Source organism: Monodelphis domestica, chromosome 5, assembly GCF_027887165.1.
Source record: "Monodelphis domestica isolate mMonDom1 chromosome 5, mMonDom1.pri, whole genome shotgun sequence".
NCBI classification, from domain to species: Eukaryota; Metazoa; Chordata; class Mammalia; order Didelphimorphia; family Didelphidae; genus Monodelphis; species Monodelphis domestica.
Window position 1 is genome coordinate 218,556,935 of NC_077231.1, and position 19,952 is coordinate 218,576,886.

Consider the following 19,952-nt stretch of genomic DNA (forward strand, 5'->3'; position numbering starts at 1 on the left):
CAGAAAATGGATAGAAAATAGCTACCCTTCAATTGGGAGATGACTGAATAACTCATAGGAATATGTGGAAAATTATCATGCCACAAGAAACAACAGATATGAGAAATTCAGAGAACCACAGAAGTTGTATGAACTTATACAGTTGAAATTAGCCAGAATCTAACATGCAAAGTGTTACATGGCAGCCAAAAGATATAATGTGGTCTTGGGCTTCATTAAGAGAAGCATAAATGATCTGGGACAATCTGAAAGACTTATGATGGCAAATGCTGTCCACTTCCAAAGAAAGAACTGTTGGAGTTATCTTTCACATCAGTATGTTTATGGTTTTCTTTGGGGGTTTTGATTATGTAGAAGTTTGCTCTTGCAACAATGACCAGTATAGAAATATATTTTGCATGACAATAAAAATAAATTTTATTTTTTTTTATTTTTTAACATTATTTTATTTGGTCATTTTCACACATTATTCATTGGAAACAAAGGTCATTTTCTTTTCCTCCCCCCCTCCCACCACCTCTCCCATATCCGATTCCACTGGATATCACACGTGTCCTTGATCCAAACCCATTTCCATGTTGTTGGTATTTGCATTAGGGTGTTCATTTAGAGTCTCTCCTCAGTCATGTCCCCTCAACCCCTGTAGTCAAGTAGTTGCTTTTCCTCAGTGTTTTTACTCCCACAATTTGTCCTCTGCTTGTGGCTAGTGTTTTTTCTTCTAGATCCCTGCAGAATGTTCAGGGACATTGCATTGACACTAATGGAGAAGTCCATTACGTCTGATTGTACCACAATGTTTCAGTCTCTGTATACAATGTTCTCCTGGTTCTGCTCCTTTCTCTCTGCATCACTTCCTGGAGGTTGTTCCAGTTCCCGTGGAATTCCTCAACTTTATTACTCCTTTTAGCACAATAGTATTCCATCACCAATATATACCACAATTTGTTCAGCCATTCCCCAATTGAAGTGCATCCCCTCATTTTCCAATTTTTGGCCACCACAAAGAGCCCAGCTATGAATATTCTTGTACAAGTCTTTTTCCTTATTATCTCTTTGGGGTACAAACCCAGAAGTGCTATGGTTGGATCAAATGGCAAGCAGTCTTTTAGCGCCCATTGGGCATAGTTCCAAATTGCCCTCCAGAATGGTTGGATCAATTCACAACTCCACCAGCAATGAATTGATGTCCTGACTTTGCCACAATCCCCTCCAGCATTCATTACTTTCCTTTGCTGTCATGTTAACGAATCATGTGAGGTGATACCTCCAGAGTTGTTCTGATTTGCATCTCTCTGATTATAAGAGATTTAGAGCACTTTTTCATGTGCTTATTAATAGTTTTGATTTCTTTGGCTGAAAACTGCCTGTTCATGTCCCTTGCCCATTTATCAATTGGAGAATGGCTTGATTTTTTTGTACAATTGATTTAGCTCTTTGTAAATTTGAGTAATTAGACCTTTGTCAGAGGTTTTTGTTATGAAGATTATTTCCCAATTTGTTGTTTCCCTTCTCATTTTGGTTGCATTGGTTTTGTTTGTACAAAACCTTTTTAATTTTATGTAATCAAAATTGTTTATTTTACATTTTGTGACTCTTTCTATGTCTTGCTTGGTTTTAAAGTCTTTCCCTTCCCACAGGTCTGACATAAAATTTAATTTAAAAAAAAGAGAGAAACATAATGTCCAGAAATAAGGATACTCCCTCCCTCTGTGTTCTGTTCTGGTGGGATTACACCTGGAGTGTTATAATATTCAATTTAAGAAAGATAATGAAATACTAGAAAGTGTCTACTGGAAGACAATCAAGATGATTAAGGGTCTTGAGATCATGCCACATAAGGACCTGTTGAAGAAATTCAGGATGCTTATCCTAAAGAATAGAATCAGGGAAGACATTCTGACTATTTTAAAGTATTTGCAGCATTATCATATGGAAGATGAGTAAGAATTTTACTGTTTGGTCCTAGTAGGGACAACAGATGGAGGCTTAAAGGAGGCAAATTTAAATTTGATTGTCAGTGGGGGGGGGGGGGGAAGAAGCAAAACCTTCTAACAACTAGATGTGTCCAAAATGGAATAGGCTGCCTCAGGAGGTAGTGGGTACCCTTTAATGGAGGATTTGAAGTAGTGATTAGGTGATCATTTGTTGGATATAGTCTAGTAAGGATTCCTTTTGGATATAGGTTGTACTAGATGATTACTAAGTAACCTTTCAACTCCAAAAATCCTGTGATTCCATGAAATTCTGTGAGCGAGGAAAAAATATCCATGATGGCTACAATAATGAAAAATGAAAAGAACCATAAAATTAAATCAAATGTTACCCAGTTGTACATAACTAATCTTGGCCACTTTCAAACATGGTCAGTGAACCTAATTGGTTTTGCTTAACTATTTTTCATTATCATAAAGGAAGACCCTGACTGAGTGCATATATTTGTTTCACTAAGCAGGGGCTATCTAATTCCCAGAAATTACTATTATGTTAAAAAGAAAAAATCAATATAACCTTAAAATCAAAACAAACTTGTTATATGGGATGGTCTTCTGGGATAAGTAAGGGAGGGAACTTGGGAAAAAATGTTATGATGCAAAAAAGGGCATTAATAAAAATTTATTTAAACAATAGGAATAGAAATCTTTGAGGGAGTAATCTTTTGTCCCAATGTTTCACCTGATGTAACTACCCAGAATCATTTGTCATTCTGAATTATAGGATTTCTCCCTCTAAAGCTTTCCATGAGTCTCATACCAGCATGCCTTGTACTCTTTGCCAGGGGCTCTCTGGAATGTCTCTCTCTGCTTCTTGTGATTCATTCCATTTATAGCTCTCTGCTGCTCTAGCTAGTGAATGCTGGGACTACTCTTTTCTCCTCAGCACAAATGTCATTTGCCAAGGTGGAGGTAATTTTAGAGTTCTCCATCCTTGGAGTTTTCCTTCCTTCCTTTTTTTAATTAGATTGACCAGTACTTTGTCTATTTTGTTTGTTTTTTCAAAGTACCAGCTTCTTGTCTTATTTATTAAATCAATAGTTCTATCACTTTCGATTTTATTAATTTCTCCCTTAATTTTTAGGATTTCTAATTTGGTTTTCTGCTGGGGGTTTTTAATTTGATCGCTTTCGAGTTTTTTCAATTGCATTTCCAATTGATTGATCTCTGCTCTCCCTTGTTTGTTAATATGAGCTTTCAGGGATATGAATTTGCCTCTGATTACCGCTTTGGCTGCATCCCAAAAGGTTTGAAAGGATGTTTCGCCATTGTCATTTTCCTTGATGAAATTATTAATTGTTTCTATGATTTCTTCTTTAGCTAAACGGTTTTGGAGTATCATATTGTTTAATTTCCAATTGGTTTTAGATTTGGTTTTCCATGTACCATTACTAATCATTATTTTTATTGCCTTGTGATCTGAGAAGGCTGCATTCATTATTTCTGCTTTTTTGCATTTGTGTGCTATGTTTCTGTGACCTAATGTATGGTCAATTTTTGTGAATGTGCCATGTGGTGCTGAGAAGAAGGTGTATTCCTTTTTATCCCTATTTATTTTTCTCCATATGTCTATTAATTCTAATTTTTCTAAGATTTCATTCACTTCTTTTACCTCTTTCTTATTTATTTTTTGATTTGATTTATCTAAATTTGATAATGGTTGGTTTAAGTCTCCCACTAGTATGGTTTTATTGTCTATTTCTTCCTTCAATTCTCCTAGTTTCTCCATTAGAAATTTGGGTGCTATATTATTTGGTGCATACATGTTGATTAATGATATTTCCTCATTGTCTAGAGTCCCTTTTAACAAAATATAATTACCTTCCCGATCCCTTTTGATCAGGTCTATTTTTGCATTGGCTTTATCAGATATCATGATTACCACTCCTGCCTTCTTTCTATCAGTTGAGGCCCAGAAGGTCTTACTCCATCCTTTAATTCTGACCTTGTGGGTGTCAACCCGCCTCATGTGTGTTTCTTGAAGACAACATATGGTAGGGTTTTGGATTCTAATCCATTCAGCTATTCGTCTACGTTTTATGGGTGAGTTCATCCCATTCACGTTCAAAGTTATGATTGTCATTTGTGGACTCCCTGGCATTTTGATTGCCTTCCCTAATTCTAACCTTTTCTTCTTCGGCTCTACCTTTTAGTCCAGTGATTTACTTTGAATCAGTCCCCCTTGTCCCCTCCCTTGATGTTTCCCTTTTTAGTCCCTCCCTTTTTGTTCCCTCCCCCTCCCCCCTCTCTTTCCCTCCCTTTTTGTTCTCCCTCTCCCCCTCCCCCCCTTGGTTTTCCCTTCTCCTTACCCTTGTTGGGTAAGATAGAATTCAAGATCCCAATGGATCTGGATGTTTTTCCCTCTCAGAGTTGATTTCCCTGAGACTGAGGTTTAAGTAACCCCCCCCCCTCTCTTCCTCTCCTTCTTATAGGAGTTTTCTTCCCCTCCCCTTCCCCTGTGAATCTTTGTGTGAGAACCATTATTCTATTTGGTCTTTCTTTACCCCCTATTTATACATTACATTTTCCCCACATATTAGTATACATAGGTTGATATAAATGTAGTCCTTATAGAAGAGAGTTTGAGTAAAAGAAGATAACATTTTTCCCCTTTCCTTAATATTTACCTTTTCAGGTATTCCTTGCTCTTTGATTTTCGGTATCAAACTTTCCACAGAGCTCTGGACTTTTCTTTGCAAAAAGTTGGAAGTCTTCTATTTTGTTGAATGCCCATACTCTCCCTTGGAAGTATATAGTCAGTTTTGCTGGGTAGCTGATTCTTGGTTGGAGACCCAGCTCTCTTGCCTTTCTGAAGATCATGTTCCATGCCTTACGATCATTCAGCGTAGAACTTGCAAGGTCTTGTGTGATCCTGATTGGCATTCCTTTATATCTAAATTGTCTTTTTCTGGCTTCCTGTAGGATTTTTTCTTTTGTTTGATAGCTTTGGAATTTGGCAATTACATTCCTGGGAGTTGTCTTTTGGGGGTTTAGTGTAGAAGGTGTTCTGTGAGCTCTGTCAGTGGATGTATTGCCCCCTTGTTCTAGAATCTCTGGGCAATTTTCTTTGATTATATCTTGTATCACCATGTCCAGTTTGGTGTTTATTTCTGGCTTTTCTGGGAGTCCAATTATTCTTAAATTTTCTCTTCTCCCCCTGTTTTCCAGATCTATCACCTTGTCGGTGAGATATTTTATGTTCTCTTCTAATTTCTTGGTGTTTTGGCTTTGCTTTATTAGTTCTTGCTTTAAAGCCTGGTTTTCTTTTACAGTTTGGTCAAACTGGTTTTGTAGATGCGTGAATTTCTTTTGCATCATTTCCCACTTTTCCTCCCAGAAGGCTTCCATCTTTTTGGTCCTTTCTGATTCAAATTCTTCATGGGTTTGTGGAGAGTTTCTATTTCCTTTGGAAGATTTTGGAGAATTTTCTTGTATATCTTCTTCTATCTGCTCTGTATTTTGTATTTTGGCTCCATAGAATGTGTCCAGAGTCGCCCCTTTCTTCTTATTTTTCTTGGTATTTTGGGGCTTCTGTGCTTCTGTGGAATTTGTCATCTCTGAACGTGGAGGATTGGCTTTTCTTGTCTTTGTCTGGTGATCAGTGGCTTTAGTCCTGGGCAGATGTTGGTTCTATGAGCGTTCCCTGGGTTAAACTGAATATGCCTCACTGGAACTGGAATGGAAGGGTCGGACCACGAGGCCACACTCTCCCCCTGGCTCGATTTCTGGAAGTTGCCTTCAGAATCCCTGGCCGTGAGGCTGTTTCGTTGGCCTGCGGGGGGATGGGCTGCCGCTTCCCCAAGCTCCGAGAGCACAGACTTTCACTGAGACTTGGATAGCAGGATCCAGCCCGTGAGGCTGTCTTGCCCGCCCTGAGGGTTGCTGTTGTTTTGACCAGCTCTCTGCAGCGGAGGCCCCAGGCAGTAACTTTCACCGGGAGTGGGACTTGGGTAGAAGACCCTGAGGGTTGTTGTTCCTCAGACCCTGCTCTCTGAGCCCGGCGCGGCTGCCGCTTCCGGGAGCCTTGGACTCTGCGCTCCTACCCCTGAGGTCCGAGGGATCTCGGGTTCTGGCTTTTAAGGGGAGCCGTACCTTTTGAACCGGGTCCAGGTCCAGGAGGAGGGTTCCCAGGGTCTGTGCTGTTGATCGTTTTGAATTTCGGCGCCTTAGGAGCTTCTAGTTTGAGATCGGTCGGGAAGGGTTTTCCGGAGATCTGAACTTCAGCTTTCTCTAAGCCGCCTCTTAACCGGAAGTCCCCTTGGAGTTTTCCTTGTCCCAAATGAATTACAACTCTTCCTAAAGGAATCTCAGTCTTACTAAGACTACCTTTTAATCATTGTTCAATCAGCTTCTGAGCTCACAGACAACACTAAAAGGGTCAGGTATGAAATTCCAGGTTGGATAGACCTTGGCGTCAAGTCTAGCTTCATGCACTCAAAACCAAAAACTCTGATGTCCTCTCTCTTGACACTCAGGATGGATGTTCCCAACTGCAAAGAAAACTATTAAAGAACTGACACAGCTCCCTAATTGCTCCCCAGGTTGATCATAGAATTCAAATTACCCAGTGATGGCAGTAATTTCTGATAGCAAGTAGGCCATGTGGGATAGTGTCTGAAGTATTCTTGCCCTCAAGACAATACAATTCTTCTATATCAGGGCAAGGAGATTGACAAAAAATAGCCCAAAGTGCAAGCAATTTTATAATACCAGGCTAGCATATTGCCCCAAATATATTTCAATATTTCTTTTTTTTTTTAACACTTACTTTTTGCCTTAGAATTTAAGTATCAATTCTAAGACAAAAGCATGGTAAGGGCTAGGTAATTGGGTTAAGTGACTTGCCCAGGGTCACACAGCTAGGGGGTATCTGAAGCCAGACTGGAACCCAGATCTTCTTGAATCTAGGCCTGGCACTCTATCCACTGAGCAGCCCCTATATTTGAATATTTCAAAAGAACTGTGATTTCACTAAAATGATCACTCCACCCATCAGCACAATCAGCCAGTCAAATTTAAGTTCCCATTGTGTGCCAGGAACAATGCTTCATAATCAAGGTATGAGGAAAGGCAGAAGACCCTTAGGTGTCCTCAAGGATCTCACAATCCAACCACATACTTCAGGAAAGTTTTCTTGAACTGTTGTGGCCAAAAACAAAGTCATCCTTGGTTTTTAGAACTTAGTTAGGCTTTATCCAGAGTTTTTCCAACATGGTTGATATGCCAGTTCTTACATTGTGATGTCATAACCTTAGAGAACTCTCAGAAATTCCATACTATTATTATTCAGTTCTTTGAGTCATGTCTGACCCTTTATGGCCCCAGTTGGAGTTTTCTTGGTAAAGATACTGGAGTGGTTTGCCATTTCCTTCTCCAGCTCATTTGACAAATGAGAAAATGGAGGCAAATAAGGGTAAGGGACTTTCCTGGGCTCACACAGCTAGTGAGGGTCTGAGGCCAGATCTGGATTTACATCTTTCCAGTCCAGACCCAGCAATCTGTCCACTGGACCAACTACCTGCTCTCCCTACCATAGTGAGGTGCATAGCTAAGATTCAAATGAAATGAATTGAAGGTAAAATTTGCTGTCATCATGGAACAGAAAACTTCCCACAATGTGTTTCTGTTAAATCACAGAGTGTTCCCTACACTGATGAAATCACCAATCTCTTATGGCTTCATGCTTTGATCATTAGTTAATCCATCAACAAGCATTGTTTAAGCTCCTACTATGTGCCTAGACACACATAATAAGCTTTACAACTACACCTTGAGGGAACTCCCCAAGGGGACATTCCTTTACAATGTAGATTAGCATCTACTCTACTTGTTATAGACTCAGTGAGTTTCCTGGGTCACTATGTAGTAAAGTGACTTTTGTCCAGGATCATAGAGCAGGGGCTAGGCTTGACCCCAGGTCTTCCTAACTCAGAAGTCACTTTTCTATACCCCATAATTCCTCTTATAATATGTATTATTATCCCCATTTTACAAACAAGAAAATAGATTCAGAGGTGAAGTGATTTGCCCAAGGTCCCACAGTGAATAGAACCCAAATTTCTTCTACTTTAAAATTTTTGATGCTTAATATTTGCTTACATGAGGCACCAAAGTAGCACAGTAGATAGAGCCACAGATCAGGAGTTGGGAGGATCTGGGTTCAAATATGGCCTCAGACACTTGTTGCTGTGTGACCCTGGGCAAACCACTTAACCCTGATTGCCTAGCCCTTGCTACTCTTCTATCTTAGAATTACTACTAAAACAGAAAATAAGGATTTTAAATATATGTGTGTGTGCGTGTTTGCTTACATTTAGTTGTTTCAGTAAGATAGGTTTTGCTCTCAGTTTTGTTGGTCTAGACCTATGATTTCATCAGTTTAAAGTGCTGCCTAAATCTAAGAAACTCTTGTCCGACAAGGTAGCTCAGCAGCTGTTTTGTAATTCATATGCTTTAAGTTGCCAGGGACACTGAGAGGAAGTTGGTGGTGTAGCAGAGAGAGTAATGGGCCTGGAGCCAGGAAGACCTGACTTCAAATGTGGCCTCAAACACTTACTAGTTGTGTGGCCTTGGTCACTCTGCTTGACTTCTGTTTGCCTCCCTTTTCTCAACTATAAATTGGTGATGATAATGAACACCTATTTATTTCCCAAAGGTTGTGGTGAGGATTAAACGAGATAATAATTATAAAGTGCTTAGCACGGTGCCTGGCACATAGTAGGGGTATAGAAATACCTAATTCCTTTCCTTCAGGTCTATTTCCAAGAAAAGGGGGGGAGGGTGGACTTGAACTCTGCAATCCTGCTGACACAAGTAGATTCACTATGCCTCGGAGCTTTTTAACAGTAATAATTTGTGTGGGGAGGGATGGAAGGTCATGAACTCAAAAAGGTGTTTTGTTTTGTTTTTTTAAACCCTTACCTTCCATCTTAGAATCAATACTGTGTATTGGTTCTAAGGCAGAAGAGTGGTAAGGGCTATGCAATGGGGGTCAAGCGACTTGCCCAGGGTCACACGGTTAGGAAGTATCTGAAGCCAAATTGAACCTAGGACCTCCCATCTCTAGGCTTGGCTCTCAATCCACTGAGCTACCCAGCTGCCCCCAAAAAGATTTTGAATCTAAAAAAAAAGTAAGCATCTCACGATTAGTTTCCATAAGTGGGACACAGTCCTCCCCCCAGATGACAATGTACCAAAGTGAGTAGTGACTTTTTGAACAACGAATAACCTACCTTGAGACTGCAACTACAAAAATGGAAGTCATCTGTGACCCGAATAAATGCCAGTCTAGCTTATAGATCCAGCTGAAGAATTGGATGCTTCTAAACAAAGAGTAGTGATCGCCCATTTTGTCCTTCATTTTTTTTTAAGAGGACCAATGACATCATGGGACAATATCTTGATTTGCTTCTGAATTGGATTTAATTGAGGCAGATTTACACTAAGTCATCACTCTTGGAAGGACATGGAAGAGGCCTGAAGTGGAGATCATGAATCTGGCTGATGCGCTAGGGGGCGCAGGCAATGGGGCTGCCTCCCCAGGAATGGAACCTATCCAGGAATACATAGAGAAATTTGTGGCCCCCATCCGGGTTCCCCCCTCCTCCCTCGCTGTGAGGATGAAGACAAAGGGTATCAGAGAAAGGGGCGTGGCTATGGGGCTAGGAGCTGCCCCTTGCTGCTGCAGCAGGCCAGAACTGGGAAGGGGGCTTCCGGTGTGGACCTGCAGATCCAGAAGGCAGCCGGGGCAGCTTCCACACATCAGGGACTTAGGAAGGAACGAGTCTTGAGGGGTGGATCTCTCCCTCTGCTATGGCTGGAGTCCTTTGGCAATGGAGGAGATCATGCTTCTTATAAGGGAGGGACTGGGAGGAGCCTCTTGGGCAAGGGTGGGAAAAGGCTGGAAGAGTTTGGGCCACATGGTCCCTGCAGTCTCTTCTGTCATGGTCATTAATTATCACTGAGGGACAGTCAGGAGTCTCAGTGGATTGAGAGTTGGGCCCAGAAACGGGAGGTCTTGGGTTCAAATGTGACCTGAGACACTTCCTAGCTGTGTGACCCTAGACCCATCATTTAACCCCCTTTGCCTAGCCCTTACCACTCTTCTGCCTTAGAACCAAGACACAGTACTGATTCTAAGATGAAAGATAAAGGTTTAAAAAAATATATCAATTATCAGTGTTATCAGCAATCATCATGATCAGTTATCATCATCAATCATTAGTTGTCATTGTCCTTCACCTGGAGAATTCTGTCATCGTCAATATGATTATCAGCAATCATTATCAGTTGACATCAACTTCAATAATTTTCATTGTCTTCAGTCCTTATTGTCCTCGGTCCTTATTGTCCTCAATCATCATATTCAATCAGCACCATCAACCATTATCATCCTCATCAGTTGACATTCTCAAAAAATCATCCTCATTTCATTGTAATCATTAATTATCATCTTTAATCATTTTCACCAATTATCATCATCATCATTATTATCTTCACTTAATCCTACTTTCTTCAGTAAAAGCAGCTTGGAGAACCTTCCCAATAGTGGTGTGAGAAGTGACCTGAAGCTAATCATGTGGTGTGATCAACCACAGAGCAAGAGTGAGAGGGTCCTCTGGGACTCTTAAAAGAACAAGAGGAGACCTCCCAAACTTTGGGTGGATCTTTTATAAAGGTTTGTGGAAGAATAGACTAGAAACAGGAGAAGGAATGGGATGGGTTGTGATCAGCTTTGATGAAGTAAGGGAACCTACCAATGAACCCCTGAAATGTGACTATCAGCTTATGTAGGATAGCTTACAAATATAGAATTTGGGGCTTTACTGATATGTCCTGTGTTATTTGGAATTTAAGAGAGGGAAGGGGAAAGGTTTGTAGGAAAGGGATAACACAAATAAATAAAATATATTTATTAACAATGAGGGAATGTTGGGGAAGGAGGGAGGATAAGGGACCAGCTTAATAATTAACTCAGATACTAAACCCACTTGTCTAAACTTAACTGCTAACTAAGAATAAATCCACCCAGAAAGCCCAGAGTCTCTCACACAGAGACCTTTGTTGGTCAGGTAGCAGGAATCTAGCTGTTGAATCCTCAGATGTTCTGGGGGGAGGGGGAAGGGAGGAAGGGGGGAAGAGAGAGAGAGAGAGAGGCAGAGACAGAGAGAAAGAGAGAGACAGAGAGAGAGAGGAAGGATCCTCCAAAACCATTCTGTCCACCAAAATGTATGGGGATCTTCTTCTCAATCCTTTTGATTTTATTCTAAGGCAAGCCGCTTACCAGATGAGTTTGTCCAGGGAAAGTCCAGATTCATACCCTTCAGGCTTGACCTTCAGCTCCAGACAGGCAAATGGAAACCTGTCTCTTCAGCAGCCTAGAACTCTGACCCAGCCAGCTCTTGGAGAATTCTGAGGTGTGAGGGCTGTCAATCAGTACTTTGCACTTTGTAACTTCCCTCGCTACAGTCCTCCCTTTGCACAAAGCCTAAATCATGTTGAAAACACTATTTTGGCATCTGTGCACTAACTTACTTACATATTACTTAAACTAAATATCTAAACAAAATAACAAACAACCTACATTCAACTATCTTAACCTATCTAATACTATCCTATTCTAGGATTTAATCAAGGAAAGGAAAAAATTGGAATTAAACAATTACAAATTTCAAACACAGATCAAACATATGCACAAGCATAACACAAATAGCATCAAAAGCAAAAGATAAGCACAATTTTCATGCAAAACATTAAAATCATAAAATACTACTCTTATCAACTAATAAAGAACATTCTGTTACTATTGTAATGCATTAACATCAAACTTAGAGAAAAATTATTGAAATTACAATAAACACATTGCATAACTTTTACAAAAAATTAAACCAAACCATTAAACTCACTTACACAAACTACATGTAAGAATAGATAAAGTTAAATATAAGTGATCTATTTACATAAATTTTACACATATATACATATACATATAATACATGCAATATACATGTGTATGCTATACACATACATATACTGCATGCTTACACATGATATACATGTGTTACATATATACATATACTATAATACAATTAAAGTTACAATCTTAACTATTATATACACTATTTACATATATTTACACATGTATTTACAGTTTTGTGTGATATGTGGTGTTATATGTCTTTTGTGTTATGTAAAGTATGATATAATATATTTTTAGTGTAAGTCAGTATCTAACCTTATCTTATTAATCTTAAATTCCAATCATAAATAAAGCTCTTATCTTTTATCCCTATCTCCTAAATCTCCTAAAAATAATTTCACCTCCCTACATTCCTATAGTGGTAGTCTCTCGGTGACCGAGAATGACAATTGTCTTTGTGCATTATCATCTATTGATGTACCCTCATGTGGCTGTGAAGTCCAAAGGCTGAGGTGCAGAGTTTGTGGCACATGGGGCCTGGGACTCCAGTTGTTACGGGAGGTGTGGTTGTGGCCTGGTGTCGGCATTCATGCGCAGTGGCAAGACGTCAATGTTGTTCATCTTCAAAGGTTGTGGCGGCATGGTTAATGTGGGTTCGCCAGCTGCTTCTGTCAGAGGCAGCAAGTTCTAGTTGCTTTGGTCTAATGCCAGCCCACTTCAAGTTGGACTTTAGCTGATCCTTGAATCTTTGCTTTGGTCAGCCTTGTTTCCTGAATCCAGCTGACAGTTCACCATAGAATACCTGTCTTGGTATTCACTGTGGGTCCATGCGGATGATGTGTCCAGACCATCGTAACTGGGTTTTGAGGACCATGACTTCGATGCTGGTGGAGTTGGCTCTGTCGAGGACTTCCTGGTTGGTGATTTGGTTCTGCCATTGGATCCTCATGATTGACCAGAGAGAGCTTTGGTGGAATTACTCCAGCTCTTTCATGTGCTTCCGGTAAAGTGTCCATGTCTCACACCCATACAGGAGCGAGCTGAGGACCACTGCGTTATACACTTTGAGCTTCGTCGCAGTGCTTACACCACTGTGTTGGAGGACTTTGCAGCGCAGCCGCCCAAGTGCCTGGCTGGCCTTTTGGATCCTGGCATTAAGCTCGTGGTCTAGGGACCCGTCGTTGGCGATGATGCTGCCCAGGTACTTGAAAGTGTTGACGTTAGAAAGCTGCGTGCCGTCGATTGTAATGCACGGCTGGTTCGTTGGCCTCCCTGGTGCAGGTTGGAACAGCACCTCTGTTTTGTTGAGGCTGATAGTCAGGCCAAACAGTTTTGCTGAGGTAGAGAACCTATCCACAATGGTTTGAAGATGATTTTCTTGGTGGGCCATGAGAGCACAGTCATCTATGAAGAGAGCTTCCAGGATGAGTCTCTCTGTTGTCTTTGTTTTTGCAGTCAGGTGGCGAAGGTCGAATAGTGAGCCATCCAGTCAGTATTTGATGTAGACGCCCAGGTCTAGATCCATCACAGCATGTCGTAATACTTGGGTGAAAAATAGGTTGAATACTACCGGAGCGAGGACACAGCCTTATTTCACGCCATTGGAGATGTTGAAGCGATCGGAAGTCTCTCCACCAGATAGGACTTCCCCTGTCATGTCAATATGAAAGAGCTGGATCAGTTTGATGAATTTTGCTAGGCAACCAAACTTGCTAAGGATAAACCACAATGCATCCCTGTTCACTGTGTCGAACACCTTTGTCAGGTCTATGAAGACAATGTAGAGACTCAGGTTCTACTCAAGGCATTTTTCCTGCATTTGCCTCACCGTGAAGACCATGTCGATGGTGCTGCAATCTGGTTGGAAGCCACATTGTAATTCAGGCTGGTTCTGCTCTGAAACAGATGACAGGAGTCTGTTGAGTATAACACGGGCAGAGGATCTTTCCAGCAGTGGAGAGTAGTGAGATGCCTCTGTAGTTGTCACAGGCTGCTCCTGAGCCTTTGTTCTTGTATAGGGCTACGATGGAGGCATCTCTGAGTTCTGGGGGCATATCTTCCTCTTCCCATATGCTGGTCAGCACTATGTGGAATGCCTGAAGCGCCTTTCCATTTAAGGCCTTGTACACCTCGGTTGGGATTCCGTCTTTACCGGGTGCCTTGCCTGCACTCATTTGTTTAATGGCTTTTTGGACTTCCTCTATTGAAGAAGGGATGTCAAGTTGTTCAATGGTGCGATTTTGGGGGATCTGGTCAAGGGCGCTTTGGTCGACTGAAGAGGGTCTGTTGAGAAACTGACTGAAGTGTTCTTTCCACCTGTTGCTGATGCCTTTTTTATCTTTTATGAGAGTGTCACCATCAGAGGATAGCAAGGGAGTGGTGGTGGGTTTTAATGGCCCATAGACAGTCTTGAGGGCACTGAAAAATTGTAGTTTTTCGTATCAGCAAAGCACTGGATTTCTTCTGCCTTTTTTTCCCACCATCAGTCTTGCATCTTCCTGATCTCATACTGTGCCATGGCTTGGAGAGACTTGAATCTGTCCTTTTTAGGAGCAGAATTTGGGTTATTTTGCCACTCCATAAAAGCTTTGTTCTTTTTGCTCAATAGGTCTTCAATAGCAGTGTTGTTCTTGTCGAACCAGTCCTGGTGGTTGCGTTGTTTGGGGTCTAGGACTGCCTTTGATGTTTCCTTCACTGCGTCTCTGAACTGGTTCCATTTCTCGGTTGAGCTTCCAGTGAGTGGTCCCTTGGCAGACAGCTTGTCGTCCAGGAAGAATTGGAATGTTTGCAAATAAGATGGATCTCTAAGACGACTCCCGTTGTAAAATGCGTGAACTGTCTGGGCTTGTTTGGGATGGCAAGGCGCAATGCGCATTTGTAGAGTCTCTCTAACCAATTGGTGGTCTGTCCAGCATTCAGCTCCTCTCATGGCTCTGATGATCTTTATATCCTGGATGTCTCGCTGGCGTACAATGATGTAGTCAATGAGACGCCACTGTTTTGTTCGTGGGTGCATCCACGTTGTTTTATATTTGTTCGCCATTCTGAACACAGTGTTCGTGATGGTGAGTTCAAACTCTGAGCATTTGCTGAGTAGCAGTAGGCCATTGTTGTTCATTTTGCCCACGCCGTGTTTGCCGAGCACTCCTTTCCATCTTTCATGGTCCTGGCCAACACGGGCGTTGAAGTCTCCCAGTAGTATCAGCTTGTCATTTGTGGGCATTCAGTGCAGGACGGCACTCAGGTCAGAGTAGAACTGCTCGATGGTCTCCTCTGTGCTGGTCAGTGTAGGGACATATGCGCTGATGATTGTGGCATACAGGTCTTTGCTGAGAGGTAAACGGATCTTCATGAGCCTCTCGCTGATGCCCACAGGCAAGTCTGGCAGCTGTTTGAGCAAACTGGTCTTGATGGCCAGGCCAACACCATGGATTCTGTCTTCATTTGAGGCTCTACCTTTCCAGAAGAAGGTGTATCCAGTGATGGGTTCGCTGAGTGAGACCTCTTCTGGTAAGCGTGTTTCGCTTAGGGCTGCAATGCCAATGTTATATCGCTTCAGTTCTTTACCAATTAGAACTGTTCTTCTCTCAGGTCTTGGGGTATTCTCTCTATCAAGTAATGTCCTGATGTTCCATGCTCCTAGTAGGAGTTTCTTTGTATTTTTTCTTTGATTTCAACTGCTTAAAGGGATGACCCGCCAGCCGTGGTGTGCTAACCGGGTGTTTGTAGGGCAAGCAATGTTTGGGACACCTTTTCTAGTCCCCTCCCTTGATTAGGGTGAGCAGTGCTGTCCTAGAGAGGGCTGCTCAGTCGCCCAGGATGCTGCCGAACATCTCTGCTGCCCTACAGAGCCAAGCGACCACTGGTCCATGGGCCGCCTACGTGCAGGATAGTGACTACAACTGCCAGTGGTCACCTCCACCTGTTGCATTGCCACTCCCCCATCACCGCAGATCTTGAAGAGGATGGACAGGGTTAGGATAGATGAGTGTGCACAAAGATACTTATGCGTGAAGGAGATTTAAGTGGAAAAGTCGATGCACAGAGACAGTCCCACTCTCTCGGCGTTGGAAGCCTGGGTCCAGTGGCACAAAAAGTCGTTACACCTGGAGACTTCCTTAGCTGCATTGGATGGCCATGTTGTCTTTTGTGCTCCAACAGGTCCTAAGCACTCCACAGTGCTTTGCTGCGTTGCCCTCTCAGCCTTTGAAGCTTCTTATTGGTTTCTTCCGCCTGTTCCGCCAAAGCAGTCTTCACATGCTGGGTTAGCAAAGCCCTGGTTCACCAGGGGTTGACGACCCAATGGCTACCCTCACAAGGTTTAGCCGGCCTGTCGAAGCCATTGCCCGGGGTGTGGCCGCTGCCGCATGCTAGCAGCTACTGGGAGCCACAAGTGAGAGCTGGGTGTCAGGTGGGGGGTCAGAGGCTGGAGAGCTGCCCTAGGAGGGCACAACAAGCCCTCCATACCAGAGATACCAGAGATACTACCCCTCCCTGAACACCCCATACACCCCTATATCTAGGCATCTACGCATCTAGGTAGCTCAGTAGATTGAGAGCCAAGCCTGGAGATGAAAGGTCCTGGGTTCAAATCCAGCATCAGACACTTCCTACGTATGTGACCTTGTCATTTAACCCAATTGCCTATATTCCTATAATAAACTAAGTATCTAACTATTTTTGTTAGTAACTAACTTAATATTAATTTAATATAACATTGTTAGTACCCTATCTATACAATGTTTCATTCATTCAAATAGTGAATAAATGTAAACTAACCATGTTTATGTTTTTTGTTTATGTTGTTATTTTTGCTATGTCATGTTGTTTTGCTAGTATTATGTCAATGTTACTATTGTGTTAGTGTTGTGTTACTGTTTCATGTACTATACTTACCCAATCTTCAGATCTTTCCTTCTCTTCTCATCTCATCTTGATGGAAGAATTCTTTTTCTCCAAATCCATGGTAGTAAATATATTTATGAATATTTGTGTGAATATATGTTATGTTGTTTTGTGTTATAATATATTACCCAAAATTTTAATCGATCCTCTTCTTTGCAAATTTCCTCAAAGGCCTTATCTTTATAAGTTTATCAGTATTTTAACAATGTCCATTGATTTCCTGAGTTCTCTTCTTCATCTGCATTTTCCTCTTCCATTAAATTGTCCTCTTCCACTGGAATGGTCCTCTCCTTATTGATCTTTCTGACTGTAGACTCAACTTGACTGATGATTCTCATTTTCCATGATCTCTTCTTCTTCATTTTCTTCTTCAATAATTTGTATATTTTCATTATTAATTCCATGAGCTAATTTTATATGTGAACAATGAAAATTAACTATATATATATATATATATATATATGTATGAATAATGATACCATGAATCTCTAACTAATACTTTTACAAAAGATGGTGAAACTAACACAATTGTATAAGGTCCTACACAACTCTCTTGAGCTGCTGATGCTTTTGCAAAATTTTTCACATATACCATGTCACCTGGTTGGAAATCATGGAGATAAAAATCCAATGGACCAGATTGGATCAATACTCCCATATCATGTAGCTCTTTAAAACGTTATAAAGCACTTAAGTATGAAGCAAGTTGACAATCTACTCCTAATAGAGATGTAAAACTGTCTTAGAATATCTAGCCATTTTAGATGAATTTCAGCACAGATTTTCCCCACCATAGTCTTGAGTTCCCTACTTACACACTCCACTTGACCTGAACTTTGTGGGTGATAAGAAACATGATATTTGGGCGTTATTCCTAGATTCTCATAGACTCTTTTCAGGATATTTTGAGTGAAATGTGATCCTTTATTAGAATCTATGGTAACTGGTACTCCAAACCTAGAAATAATTTCCTTAATCAACACTTTTACCACAAAGCTAGCTGTATTTGTATTTTATGGAAATGCTTCAGGCCATTTTGTTAATCTATCCACAATTACAAGACAAAACTTTTATCTTCCAGCTTTTGGCATGCTGATGTAATCAATTTGTAGACTCTCAAATGGCCAATATGCTAAAGGTCTACCACCTAAACCTTTCTGTCTAAATGCCCCTTGGTTGAATTTGTGGCAAACAGAACAGCTTGTACAGATTTTATTTGCTACAGTATTTATTCCTGGAGCTACCCACTGCCTTTTTACAGAGTCTACTACAACTTGAATACCAAAATGACCTTTTCTGTGGATGGCTTGACACAAATAGGCATACAAGTATGCAAATAGGTATACAAGCAGTTTTCCAGTGTCTGCAACCCATATTCCATGTTCTTTCCTTGCTCCAAATTTCTCCATCCACTTCTGAATTTCTGAGTCTACATAAGCTTTTTCTAGATCATCAGATTCAATAGTTGACAAATTCATTACATACACTGGAGCATTCCTGGCAGCAAATTTTGCAGTTATATCAGCTCTATGATTTCCTTTAGAGACTGAATCTCTGTCATAAGTATGACTTCTACAATGGATCACTGCTAGCTGTTTAGGTTTTAGATAGCATCCAACAAGTCAGTTATTATTTCTGCATGCACAATTTGTTTTCCCAATACAGTAATAAAACCTTATTGTTTCCAAATTTTTCCTGTAGCATGACAAACAGAAAATGCATAATGAGAATCTATATAAGTATTTGCACTTTTACCATCAGCTAGAAGACATGCTTTCTTCAAAGCGACCAACTCTGCCCCTTGAGCACTAAGGTTACTAGGTAATGAGCCATACCACAGTGTCTCAAATTCTGTGACCACTATAGCACCAGTACATTGAATTCCATTATGCAAATATGAAGATCCATCAGTGAATAAAACCAAATCTATATTTTTAATAGGAGTATCTTTTAAATCCATCCTAGGCATACCCACTAGATCTACTACTTCTACACACTCATGTAATAGTTCTCCATTCTTGGGTAAATCAGAAAGAAGTGTAACTGGATTTAATATACCACACATCCTTAACTGGATGTTTTCACTACCTAGAAGTATAATTTCATACTTAGATATTCATTGATAGGATTATGATTATGCATGAGTATGAAATTTCCTCATTAGTGCTTCTATTTGATGTCAACAATATACTGTCAATGGACATCCCAAAACTAAATCTGCTAACTTCTGAACTAACACAGCTGCAGCTGCTATACCCCTATATAGACAAGAAACTATACCAGCAGCTATTGGATCAAGCTGACAACTATAATATCCAATTGGACAATAACTTTGTCCTAAAGTCTGTGTCAGTATACCAAAAGCTATACCTTTAGTTTAATTTACAAATAGTTGAAATTGCTTTGTATAGTCCGGGATACCCAAAGCCGAAGCAAATAAAATGGCTACTTTAAGCTTACTTAAGGTTTGAAGATGTTCAGGCTTTAGTTTCAGAGGTTCTGGTTCTATATTCCTGGTTAAGTCTGTTAAACACTTTGTTAATTCACTATACCCAGATTGAATCCAAGTCATCCTCTGTACTGACTGAATCTAAGAACAGCAATGGAAAAGCTTTCAGAGATTATTCTGGTAGATGTAATGAGATATCACCGTTATCAGTACATTGGATTGTTGCTCTTAATTTACATAATAATTCTCTGCCTAAAAGATTCATGGGACAGTCTGGCATACAAAGAAATGCATGCTCCACAGATAATAGACCTAAAGTAATCATTTTTGGTTGTCATTTTGCTACTCTCTTTGATTTCCCAGTAATTCCTATTATTTCCATTGTACCAACAGCTCTACAATTCTTAGGAAGACTTTGCAAAACTGATTTACTGGCTCCAGTATCAACAAGAAGATCACAGATCTGATCTCCTATTGTAACATATCCTGTCCATCCAAGTTTATATCTACATCCCTGAGTGCCCAACTTCCTTCAAGACTCAGAATAAATCATTTTCCAATCTTCTCAAAGAGGAGTCCCCCATTTCCTCAACTGTCAACTGTAATACCTTCTTGTCTGGTATTGCATACAATTTTTACTGAATGTATTTTGTATGGCCAGAGTTATTTGCATGTTGTCTCCTCCATC